This window comes from Ovis canadensis, chromosome 6 (genome assembly GCF_042477335.2).
Source record: "Ovis canadensis isolate MfBH-ARS-UI-01 breed Bighorn chromosome 6, ARS-UI_OviCan_v2, whole genome shotgun sequence".
NCBI classification, from domain to species: Eukaryota; Metazoa; Chordata; class Mammalia; order Artiodactyla; family Bovidae; genus Ovis; species Ovis canadensis.
The window spans coordinates 29557923-29569615 of NC_091250.1; the positions used below are offsets into that span (position 1 = coordinate 29557923).

Consider the following 11693-nt stretch of genomic DNA (forward strand, 5'->3'; position numbering starts at 1 on the left):
GGAAAGGCTACTCACTCCAGTATTCTTGGGCTTCCCTTGCGGCTCAGCTGGTAAAGAATCTGCCTGCAATGCAGGAGACCCCGGTTCAATCTCTGGGTTGGGAAAATCCCCTGGAGAAGGGAAAGGCTACCCATTCCATTATTCTGGCCTGGAAAATTCAGTCCAGGGGGGTTGCAAAGAGTTGGACATGACTGAGTGACTTTCACTTGACTTTCACAAGCCCATGAAAGTGAAGTCGCTCAGTCGGGTCCGACTCTTTGCGACCCCATGGACTATAGCCTACCAGGCTCCTCTCTCCATGGGATTCTCCAGGCAAGAGTACTGGAGTGGGTTGCCATTTCCTTCTCCAGGGGATCTTCCCAACCCAGGGATCGAACCCAGGTCTCCTGCATTCTAGGCAGACGCTTTAACCTCTGAGCCACCAGGGAAGTTATATACTAATACAAATATTCAGATACAACAGGTTTTATAGCCTAGCTAACATGCTCACTTCACTGTAAGATTATAAGAGGAGTTCAGGAACTTAGATTTATCCATCTTTAGGGAATTCCCTGGTGGTCCTGTGGTTAGGACTTGGTGCTTTCACTGCTGGGGCCTGGGTTCAATCCCTGGATGGGAAATCCTGAAAACCTTGTGGAACAGCAAAGGAAAAAATAAAAACCAAAACTTTGTATTCTTAACATCTGCTACAGAGCCTCAAACAGTATTTCACCAATAAAATGTTGTTTCTAGAAGAGATAAAGGTGTAAATAGATACAAGTTACAGCTTGTGTGCAAAAAAAATGCAATATTCTTTGTTTTCCAGTAATTAACATAAGCTTTGTCAAGTCCCCATTTTTTGTTGATGAGGGCCGACTCATTGTTGCCAACTTAAGGTAATTAGCTCTTTCAGTTAAAGTTTGTCTCTTCCAGTAACTGCTTAGTTAATTATGATTCTGTCCTCTTGGGGGATGGTGATGGTGGCTATCAGATGTTTCTTTCTCATGAGAAGCCAAGACAATTGGCCTGCTGGGCCTCTTATATGTTCTACGGCCTCCACTGTGGTGTCAGTCTTCTCTCTCAGTCTTGAGTGTTGGCCTTTGTTCCTCCTGATGCTGAATTCACACCTCAACCTGGCCTCCAATTCGTATATCCCACTGCAAGGCTTTCTTCTGGGCTTTTGACTCTCAGGCTTGTATCTACTCTGTTAAGGTTGCTAGGAAACTCTTGGTTGATGCAGCCTCATCCTTTTGGAGAGCTAAGGCTCTTGTGAAAAAGCTCTCAGACCATCCATCTAGATACCTCCTTCAGCCACTGCAATTTCGGGTGTAGTACTGAATGCAGGACTTCTTTACCCAGCCCTAGTTGCACTCTTTATAGCCAGGCAATGAGCTTTCTGTTCTGGAATCTTTTCAAGCTCATCTCAGATTTCTAATGAAGAAGAAAAGTTAAAATTTCACATAACCTTCTTCTGCCTCTGTAACTCAGCTTGCCCCTTGCAGAGTCTAGATCATGTAGGTCACGTGGTCTCAGAAAGTAGGGACTTGCAATACTAGGAACTGGAGTTTATCTCACTCACGCTTGTCCTGCTCTTTGCAATCACATGCCCCCTGCAAACCTGCTTAATCATGCCTGTCCAGGCCAGGCATCCCCCTCCTCATCTTGACTGTTGTTGCTGCATGCAACACCCCTATTAACAGCTAGTGTTGCCCACTACAGTCTGCCTATAAAAACTCTGTAATCCCTTTGTTCAGGGCTCAGAGCTTAGAGTGTTAACTCCTCTGGGCCTGCTGGCGTAATAAACCTGGGTTCTCCAACTCTCCGAGTGTGGTGGTAGGTTTCTCGAGGACTGGTTTCTGCAGCACTATCTATATACTATCCAGAGATGTTTCCTTCCTTTCTCTTGGCCTTCACAGTCATTATTTGACCTAAGACAATGGAACACTAGATCTTTTCTCAAGTAGCTACCAATATTTAGACCATCTAGTAAGTCACCTTCGATTCTTCCTTTCCCATCTACTGGCCAACATAAAACCTCCTTCTGAGTTGGGGAAACTTCTCTTCCTTCATGATTATGTTTTCTTTACTCTAAGGATTATGGCATAAACTCCACATTAGTCTTCCAAGCTGTGAGTCTTTATATCTAAAACCAGGCTTTTTAGAATCATGCCTCTATAAGGCACTGATGGTAATGTGCTATACTCTTCTTAAATCAATCAGTCTTTTCCACACCCAGCTGTATTGGTAAATAGCACTTATGGAATTCTACAGTTCCAAGACCTTAGGTCCTTTCCTTAGCCAGTCTGTTGGAAAAGTGCTTTGAATAAGAGGCAAAGTCACACTAGCCTTTCTGATTTTGGCCAGGTATTTGGTGTAAGTAAGAACATTTCCTTCCATGTTCTGTGTTTAGTCTTTAAGTCTTGTCTTACTCTTTCGTGACCCATGGACTGCAGGTTCCTCTGTCTATAGCGCCTCCCAGGCAAGAATACTGGAGTCGGTTGCAATTTTCTTCTCCAAGGGATCTTCCTGACCCAGGGATTGAACTCACATCTCCTACATTGCAGGGAGATGCTTTACTGCTGAGTCACCAGGGAAACCCATCCTTTTCTAATACTACTATTTATAAAAGTACTGAGCATTCTGCAACATATATATATATATATATATATATATATATATATATATATATATATGCCTTTTACTAATATGTGTGAAGATTCCTCAGATGTCTGGAGCCAACTTTAAAAGTCTCCTTGACGTCATTTAATCTAAGCATCCTTTCACTGATATAGTCATTTTAGCAGCAGCCATCATTGCTGCTTCCTTGTATTCATATCTTTGTTTAAATACCTTTACTTGAGTGTGGGCAGGATCTGCGACTTTCTTCTAGCCAAGTAGATTATGGCACAGGTGACAGGGTGTTCATGATTATGTTACATGAAGGATAATGCCTGTTTGGCATGGAGGCTCTCTTTCCCTTTCACTGGCTTTGATGAAGCAAGTTGCCATGTTGTGAGTTGCTCACATGGAGGGTTATGCAGCAGGAAAACAGGGGTTTTGGTCCAACTACATGTGTGGAACTCAGTACTGCCAACAATTGTGTGAACTTGGAAGTATTAAATAGATTCTGCCTCAGTCAAGCCTCAGGTAAGACTGCAGCCCTGGTTGACACCTTATTTATAGCAGCCTCTGAGACCCTAAGCAGAGAACTCAGCTAAGCTGGCCCACAGAATTTGTGAAATAATAAATGTGTGGTGTTTACGACCACAAAGCTTATGGTAAACTGTTACCTAGCAATAGATAATTAAGACAGAGACTAAAACATTGAGACTGGCAATGGTTTGATGGATCTTTCAAACAATTAAGGAAATTAAGATTGAAGGATTAATGGACTGGAAGTTATGTAACTGAGGAGATATTTCTAAACCAATGAGGAGATTTTGGAAAAGCTATCTTAAGCTCTATAACAACTTGTCTTGATATAATTACTAACAATGCTAAATGGCAGTTCACATGATAAGCATAGGAGAGAATTTTACTACTTTTTCATGTTCTAAGAAATATACAAAAGCACACAGAATTTTACTAGGCCTCAAATAATGGTAAGAAATTGATTAATTGGTCAAAGCAATACCAAAGAAGTTGCATCTGAGGTAAGATAAATAGCATAAGCAAAAGTGACTGAGATAGTATTGCTCAGAATGTATTTGCAAGAAAATGATCAGAATATCTGGATGGTCCCAAAGTTTCGGGAATGGAGACAGTATGAGGAAGACAATGGTTAAGGAACACAGAAGTTATTTTGTAGAATACCTTCAATGCAAGGCAGCAAGTCTAAACGCGTTCCTTTGAACCCATGGTCTTTGCTCCCCTTTCCCTACCTTAATCCAAGTATCTCTCCCTTCATCTGTTTTAAAAAATGTTTCATTTAAGTGAAAGTTTCCATAGGTAAAAATAATATGTGAATTTGTTATGCTTTAGAAAACTGGAGGCTTTTGTGTTATTTCTCAACAGTTGCTATCAGATTTTTATTTTACAATTCATCTGGCTGTAGTTTTCAGGTAGGATTAAAGGGGGGAATAAATTAAAGTTATGGAGACCAGTTGGAAGGCTATTGTAGTTTTTTACCCTCTGAAATGGATTCATTGATGTAGGCAAAATAGGATTTTACAGTAGGATTCAGGGATTTAATAGTACTTAATTCATAGCTTTGCACACTTGAGACTCTCAGTAAATATATGCTGAATTGTGGGGACTTAACAATAGGATTTAGATCCAGATGAAACAAAAATTTGCTAAAGAAAAATTTGTGCATTAACCACATTAAAAAAAAAAGTGAGTGTGGGGGAGCCAGATGGAGATATTTTGTAAAGGTAGGAAGAGTTTTTGATCATTATGATGAAAATGTGATTAGAAACTTGATATTATAGTCTCAAATCTTCTAATGGAATACATTATTTTGGTATATGAATTTTCTAAACAATTTTTTGCAATAAACTGTAAACTCTGATTTGTTTAAGTAAAATCTGCAAAGTTCTATAAGATGAATTATTATTTTGAAAGTTAAAGGAAACTAAATTATATGTATTTGAGGAATTTACCCACATTCTTTGAGAATTGGCTCAAAGCCAAGGTTTACAAGATTTACTTTTTTCTAGAAACAGAAAATTTGCAGGTTCAATAAACTTTACTAAATGATAGCTATCATGTGTTTATTTTTTAAAAAGGGAATGGAGGTTTACAAGTTTTCAAAGGTAGTCTCTTAAAAATAAAAACATTTTCTGGGAATTTTCTATATGCATAATGAATATTTAAAACCAGAATCTCTTTACTCAGGTATCCTAGTTCTTTCCATGGGAATTGAGAATTCATAGGAATTATATATTTTTAAAATTTTCTTTAGTTTCTAATTAATAACAATGTTAACTTCACAAAGCAAATGGGTAAACATCAACTTCCTGAAAGTAACTTGTTTTTCATGGAAGTAGGAATAGTGCACAGACACAATGAGAGCTCAATTCATTTGACTGACTGGTGTTAGAAGACAGAAATAGACGTCAATTATGGTTGGAATAATTTCTCTTTATTGAGGGGTACATCAAATACAAGGCTCCATTTTAATCTCTCCATCCCAAATTTTAATTTATTTCCTCTGAAACAAACATTTTATAAAATCCCATCTCAAAAATAATCAGAGGAATATTGTTTACATTTACACTAAATTTTCTTCTGTATTTTTTTTTTTTGCAATGTCTTCAGAAAATGTCTGTAAGTGTATAGCCTTTCCCAATTAATTATGCAGTAGTTTTTGAATTCGAGTGATCCCTGGATTCTTTCTGCTTAATAGTGATTCTTTCTCCAAGAGGTTGAGAATTTTAAAATCCCGTTGACTAATAGATGGAAAAGTGTTAAACCTACAAAGACACATTCTGAGCCCTTCAGTTCAGTTCAGTTGCTCAGTCATGTCTGACTCTTTGCGACCCCATGGACACCAGACTTCCCTGTCCATCACCAACTCATGGAGCTTGCTCAAGCTCATATCCATCGAGTCGGTGATGCCATTCAACCATCTCATCCTCTGTTGTCCCCTTCTCCTCCTGGCTTCAATGTTTCCCAGCATCAGGGTTTATTTCCATTCAGTCAGCTCTTCATGTCAGGTGGCCAAAGTATTGGAGTTTCAGCTTCATTAGTCCTTCCAATGAATATTCAGGACTGATTTCCTTTAGGATCGACTGGTTTGATCTCCTTACAGTCCAAGGGACTCTCAAGAGTCTTCTCCAACACCACAGTTCAAAAGCATCAATTCTTCGGCATTCAGCTTTCTTTATAGTCCAACTCTCACATCATACCTGACTACTGGAAAAACCATAGCTTTGACTAGATGGACCTTTGTTGACAAAGTCATATCTCTGCCTTTTAATATGCTGTCTAGGTTGGTCATAACTTTTCTTCCAAGGAGCAAGTGTCTTTTAATTTTCATGGCTGCAGTCACCATCTGCAGTGATTTTGCAGCCCAAGAAAATAAAGTCTGTCACTGTTTCCATTGTTTCTTCATCTATTTGCCATGGAGTGATGGGACCAGATGCCATGATCTTAGTTTTTTGAATACTGAGTTTTAAGTCAGCTTTTTCACTCTCCTCTTTCATTTTCATCAATAAGCTCTTTAGTTCCTCTTCACTTTCTGCCATAAGGGCCCTACTATGTGAAAAAAAATCCACATAAAATATGATTTTTTTTCCTTTACGAGAATAATTTCTAAAATATTTCCCCCTTTGCTAAAAAAGACATACTAGTCATAAATTTAAAGGAAAATACTGGAATGCTGAAAAACTGGTGTACATTGAAGATAAAGATCAGGTATCTGAACCAAATTATATGTTATTTTTTGATGGCTAAATTTATGTGACTAAGATAATTACTTTCCCAACTTTTAAACATGTGTGCAGACATACATACAGTTGTTATGATTGAGTGCTATCGTTATTCTTGCTGAACTTTCTTTTCAACACAGCCCCCCTTATAATCTCATAGAACTGAGGGTGTCAATAAGATCATCTTTACAGTTACTTCACTTGAAATGCGAAGAACTGATCTGCAATTCTGGAAGTCAGTAGAAAAGAACAACCTGGAAGCTGGTGAATACTATAGCTATCTCAATGTGATTGAGGACAAAAAAGTTAGATAAGTCTAGGGGTGATGGTCTAGAATTATTTTCAGCTTTCTATTAGGAGAGCAGAGAACAGATCACTCTCATCACTGGGTGGTAGAGAGATCATACCTGGAATTCAATCTGCTGTTTTGTGAACTCTCAGAAAAGAAATCTTTAGAGGAAACCCAGAAATGAGAAATAAAAAGGATAGAGGGAATGGAAGGATCCATTTGTGAGGAGAGATTAAGGCAACTAAATGTGTTCAGTTAAGTGAAAAGTAAGTGGGCCTGATAACAAGTTATGCTTATTTGTGAACCCTAAATGAAGACGAGACATATTTAGTATAAAATGCCTGTAATAAGAATATGGCTTTCAAGGAAATTCTAAGGAACTTATAATTTTTTCCATGAAAATATTACTTTTCACAAAGTAGTAACTATAGAATGATTTTGTAAAATGAATTTGAGATTGCAAGCTTCTTGTTTTTTTTGTAAGCTTCTTGAAGTTACCATTCAATATATATATATAAGATTTTACAGTACCTTATAAATCCTTATTCTTGTCAGCTAGGAACTGTTAGGAATTATCAGACAGCATTGGGTTACAGTTTGGAGAAAAAAAAAAGAATATCTGAAATAACAGTTCATAAACTTTTGGTCTCAAGGCCCCTTTATACTTGTAAAAACTGTTGAAGTTCCCAAAGAGTGCTTGTTTGCATGGCTTATAGTAATGGATATTTATCATATTAGAAATTAAACTGAAGATAATTTTGATATATTTATTCATTAAAAATAATGATAAGCTCATTACATGTTAAAATATAGAACATACTTTTTAAGGTAGATATAACTATAGAGGAGAAAAGTATTGTATTACGTTTTTGCAAATCTCTTTCAATGTCTAGTTTAATAGAAGACAGAGACTTCTAGAGACTTCTAGAAGACACCTGGATGTCTATTCGGTATTGCAATGTGTTGTTTGAGGTGAAGTATATGTAGAAAGTCCAGCCTCACACAGATATGTAGTTGGTGAAAAGCAAGGTTTCTAAAAATAATCTTTTCATATAATTGTGGATATCCTTTTTGATACCCACTAAAACTTGACTAATTGTAGATTTTTGCAGGTTATCTGCAATATGGAATCTGATACCACACTAGTAAACTTTTAATACTCTCTTATATTAAAATCCATTGGTCTGTCTCATGTTTTTAATGGATCTTTCATGGTTTTGTAATGTTATACATTGGTTATTTGGAAAACACTTTCTCTGAGTTATTCAGATCTTCTGAAGGCTGAACTATTTTATCATATGTTGTCAAAAATTCATGTTTCTAAACACTACCACTGATCTCATCAGAAGATCTTTAAGTTTTAGAAAACTGTCAAACTTATGGTGGTGGATATAAGTTTAAAAAAATTTTCAATTTCTTCTGAAAGCTGAAATCTTATCATTGGCCACAACTACTATCCCATTGTTTTTCTTGAAGTGACAAACTCACTTTGTTCAAGAAAATGTTTCCCAAATCTCAATCTGAATAGCCATAGATTGTCTGTCAGTCATTTTTTTAAAAAAAAAAAAGTAAAAAAATAGTGTTCCACAGTAAAGAAATTTAGCTCAGCTCCTAATTCAAATAATCATACAAGTGCTTTTCCTCAACTCATCAAGTTTAGTGTGTTACCAAAATGCTTTATGTATCTTTCCCATTTCATCACACAGAATATTAAAAAGACACATATTCACAAATGTTAATATAATTCATATTTTTTATGGCTTCATCAAGAACATTCTAAAGTGGAATTGACACTTTCTGGTTTTGTTATTTCTTATTGCCAGTGCCAGGAGGTGAAGAACACAATGGCTACTGATATAGTTTGGAGCCACTGCTCTGGTTCATGCTAAGGCACGAGAAGTTTTATCTACCATTGCTTGCAGTGTCAACACTGTGCATGCGTGTGTGCTAAGTCACTCCGTCATTTTTGACTCTTTGTGACCCCCATGAACTGTAGCCCGCCAGGCTCCTCTGTCCATGGGATTCTCCAGGCAAGAATACTGGAGCAGGTTACCATTTCCTCTTCTAGTCAACACCGTGAAAAAGTCAAATAACATCTTAGTATAATTATGAAACTAGTCTGGCCTCATATATTCCCTGGTAGTGTCTCAGGGACCTCTAGTTTTGAGAAACAATTTCGATTATGAATCATGGGGAATTTACAGTGAAGACTGCCACTTCCTTTTTTATCCTTTGGTCCCTGAACCCAGGTATCATTTCTATGTGAAAAATAGTATCATATGTGGGTGATGAATCCAGAATGCAGACCACATGCTAGGGCATCTCATACCTTGGGAGGCATTTTCTCACAACAAAGCCTGCAACTGAGTCTTCAATAAGCTCTTCTAGTACGAAGCCAATAAACAAACTCTGGGATGAGTAAGGGTATGTAAATGGCCTCAGTTCCCTTTTGGAGATGGTAGAGAGGAGATTTACATTACTAAGTGCTGATGCTGTAGGCATCTTCTTTCTTCTGCCTATCATAAGCATCTCTTTTATTTGAGAGGCCTTGGTTTTGGAAACTGAACTAGAGGAAACTGAACTAGAGATATTGGGTGAGAGGCCAAGACTTTCCAGTGTGGACATGAAAGTCAATTCTTCTTGTAAGGTTTAGAGATTTTTTTTTTTTTAATTCTACAGATGTTATTGGGTTGCTCATCTTAAATTTTAGTCCCAAGAATCCAAGAAGGTTTAGAAATTACTCCTTTCAACAAAAAATTGAGAAATGTACTGTTGAAGGGCATACTGCTGCTGCTGCTGCTGCAAGTCACTTCAGTCGTGTCCAACTCTGTGCGACCCCTTAGACGGCAGCCCACCAGGCTCCCCCGTCCCTGGGATTCTCCAGGCAAGAACACTGGAGTGGGTTGCCATTTCCTTCTCCAATGCATGAAAGTGAAAAGTGAAAGTGAAGTCGCTCAGTCGTGTCCGACCCTCATCGACCCCATGGACTGCAGCCTTCCAGGCTCCTCTCTCCATGGGATTTTCCAGGCAAGAGTACTGGAGTGGGGTGCCATTGCCTTCTCTGGAAGGGCATACTAGTCCCTGGATCCACCGGGGATGGACCCCGGCACAAGGAGTCCCGCCCATGGCAAAGGTCATGAGGTTAAGGGGCCCGACATACTAGCATTCTATAATAGTGGTTTTCACTAGGTTAGAACTGGAGATGGGAGAGGCCACCATTGAAAGAGTTTCCTGTTCAGTGAGGGTCACAGGGTGCAGTTGCACCACTTAATCTTGGTGGCCATAATTAAATGATAACTAGATGGTTACCAGAAGGTTTTGAGTACAGTAATCTTTGAGAATACCTACTCATTCTTTGGTTTGCTTCAGAATGTTTCTCTCATCATCAATACATCACTAAAAGTTTTTTCCTTTTCTTCATGCTCCTCAAATTCTTTTACAGTATTTCAGTTTGTTCAAAAATGTTACAATTCAGATGTGTAAAGAAATTTTCTCCTTAATATTTCAGAAGAGTAGACAAGGATATACTTTATCTAATGAGGTTTATATATGAAAAATTATATAGCAATCTGTAGAAAAAAGCAGACCTCTCCAAATTTATTACTTCAACAAAATAGTGAAATTCAGATTACTTCAAATAAAACCTAAAGTGTGAGATAATTTGAGGTGTGAACATGAGGTATGGAATCAGACTTTTTTCTCATCATGTAATCATCGGTTTCCTAAAGTCAAATTGGAGGTCACCAAACATTTTTTCTGTAAAGGGCCAGATAATAAACATTTTAGGTTTTGTAAGCCATATGGTTTCTATTGCATCTACTCAGCTGTGCTCTTGTAGTAGGAAAACAGCCATAGATAGTATGCAAATAAATGGGTGTGAATTTTAATAAAATTTTATTTACAAAAGGAGGCAGCAGTCTTTATTTTGCTGACCCTTGCCCTAAAACTCATGCTTTACATTCTAGCATTTCCAGCTCAATCTCATGGTTTTTTTTTTGCAAATCCTTTTGAATGATATACCCACAGCCTCTAGGTATTCACTATCTGTTCTCTTATCTATGCTTAAATTTTTGATTTCTAATCTCTCCTCATGGAAACTCTTCTTTATATCATTAATTCTTTCTTATTATTTAGTGGTCAGATCTCTTGCATTTGGAATCCTAGCTTGCCTTGATATCTTCGCTAGATTAGGCTCTGAGTCAAGACTTGGATGGGCCACTTGACAGCACATGCCGTCCTTTCTGAAAGATAGTATTAGAAAGATATCTGAAAGATAAATTAATAGATATATTCAGAACTACAAGCAGCTAGTTTGATTATCATGTGAGTTACTGGTCTGTATCCTCCTAGTGTCAACCAAGAAGAAATTGATATTATCTGGGACTCATAACTGACGTAGCTGAGGCAAAGTTAGATTACTCTGAGAAAATCTCTGATTTCCAGAAAATATGAGCAGGGGCATTGGACTGGTAAGGTGGAACTCTCTTTAGAGGGTGGGAAAGAAGATAAACATGAGTAGGTCAAGCAAAGCTCTCTTTAGAGGTAGAGAGTGAGGATGTGGGGAAAGGTAACAAGGTCTGTGAGTATAAACTTTTTAACAAATTTCATTACAATCCCGCAGTTAAATGCAGATCACTTAAATGAAGTCTCCAAGAAAGCACTATCTTAATTCCTAAGTAAAATTTGACTACTGATTTACCATAATTTAAAAAAGATAAAATATACTATCAGTATGATAATCCATTGAATTATTCAAAAGATAATTAATACTCTCAACACTAAATGTAATATGATTTTTGCCATCTTCATTTCCTTTTTCATATGTAAAATTATACAGCTTAGTTTGTCTGGATAGCTTATTTCAATTTTGAAAGAAAATATATTTTTTTTCTTTTCCCCTTTTCTACTTGAATAGTTTTCCCTTCCCACTGCCCATGTTTAATGTGCATAATGCATGATGTGGTAAAGGAAGCTGTCAAGAACAATTAGATCAAATTAAAAATATCCAACAGAAAGTATCCATCGCATATTTTGCAAAGTTTGTGGCTTTTTTA

General features: G+C 37.3%; 1 non-coding gene across 1 annotated transcript; it reads right to left on the bottom strand.

Annotated features, from left to right (window-relative positions):
- Positions 1-356: 356 nt before the first annotated feature.
- TRNAS-AGA (transfer RNA serine (anticodon AGA)) lies at positions 357-428 on the bottom strand. The gene has a single exon. It is a non-coding gene; the product is annotated as a tRNA-Ser (tRNA).
- Positions 429-11693: the final 11265 nt, after the last annotated feature.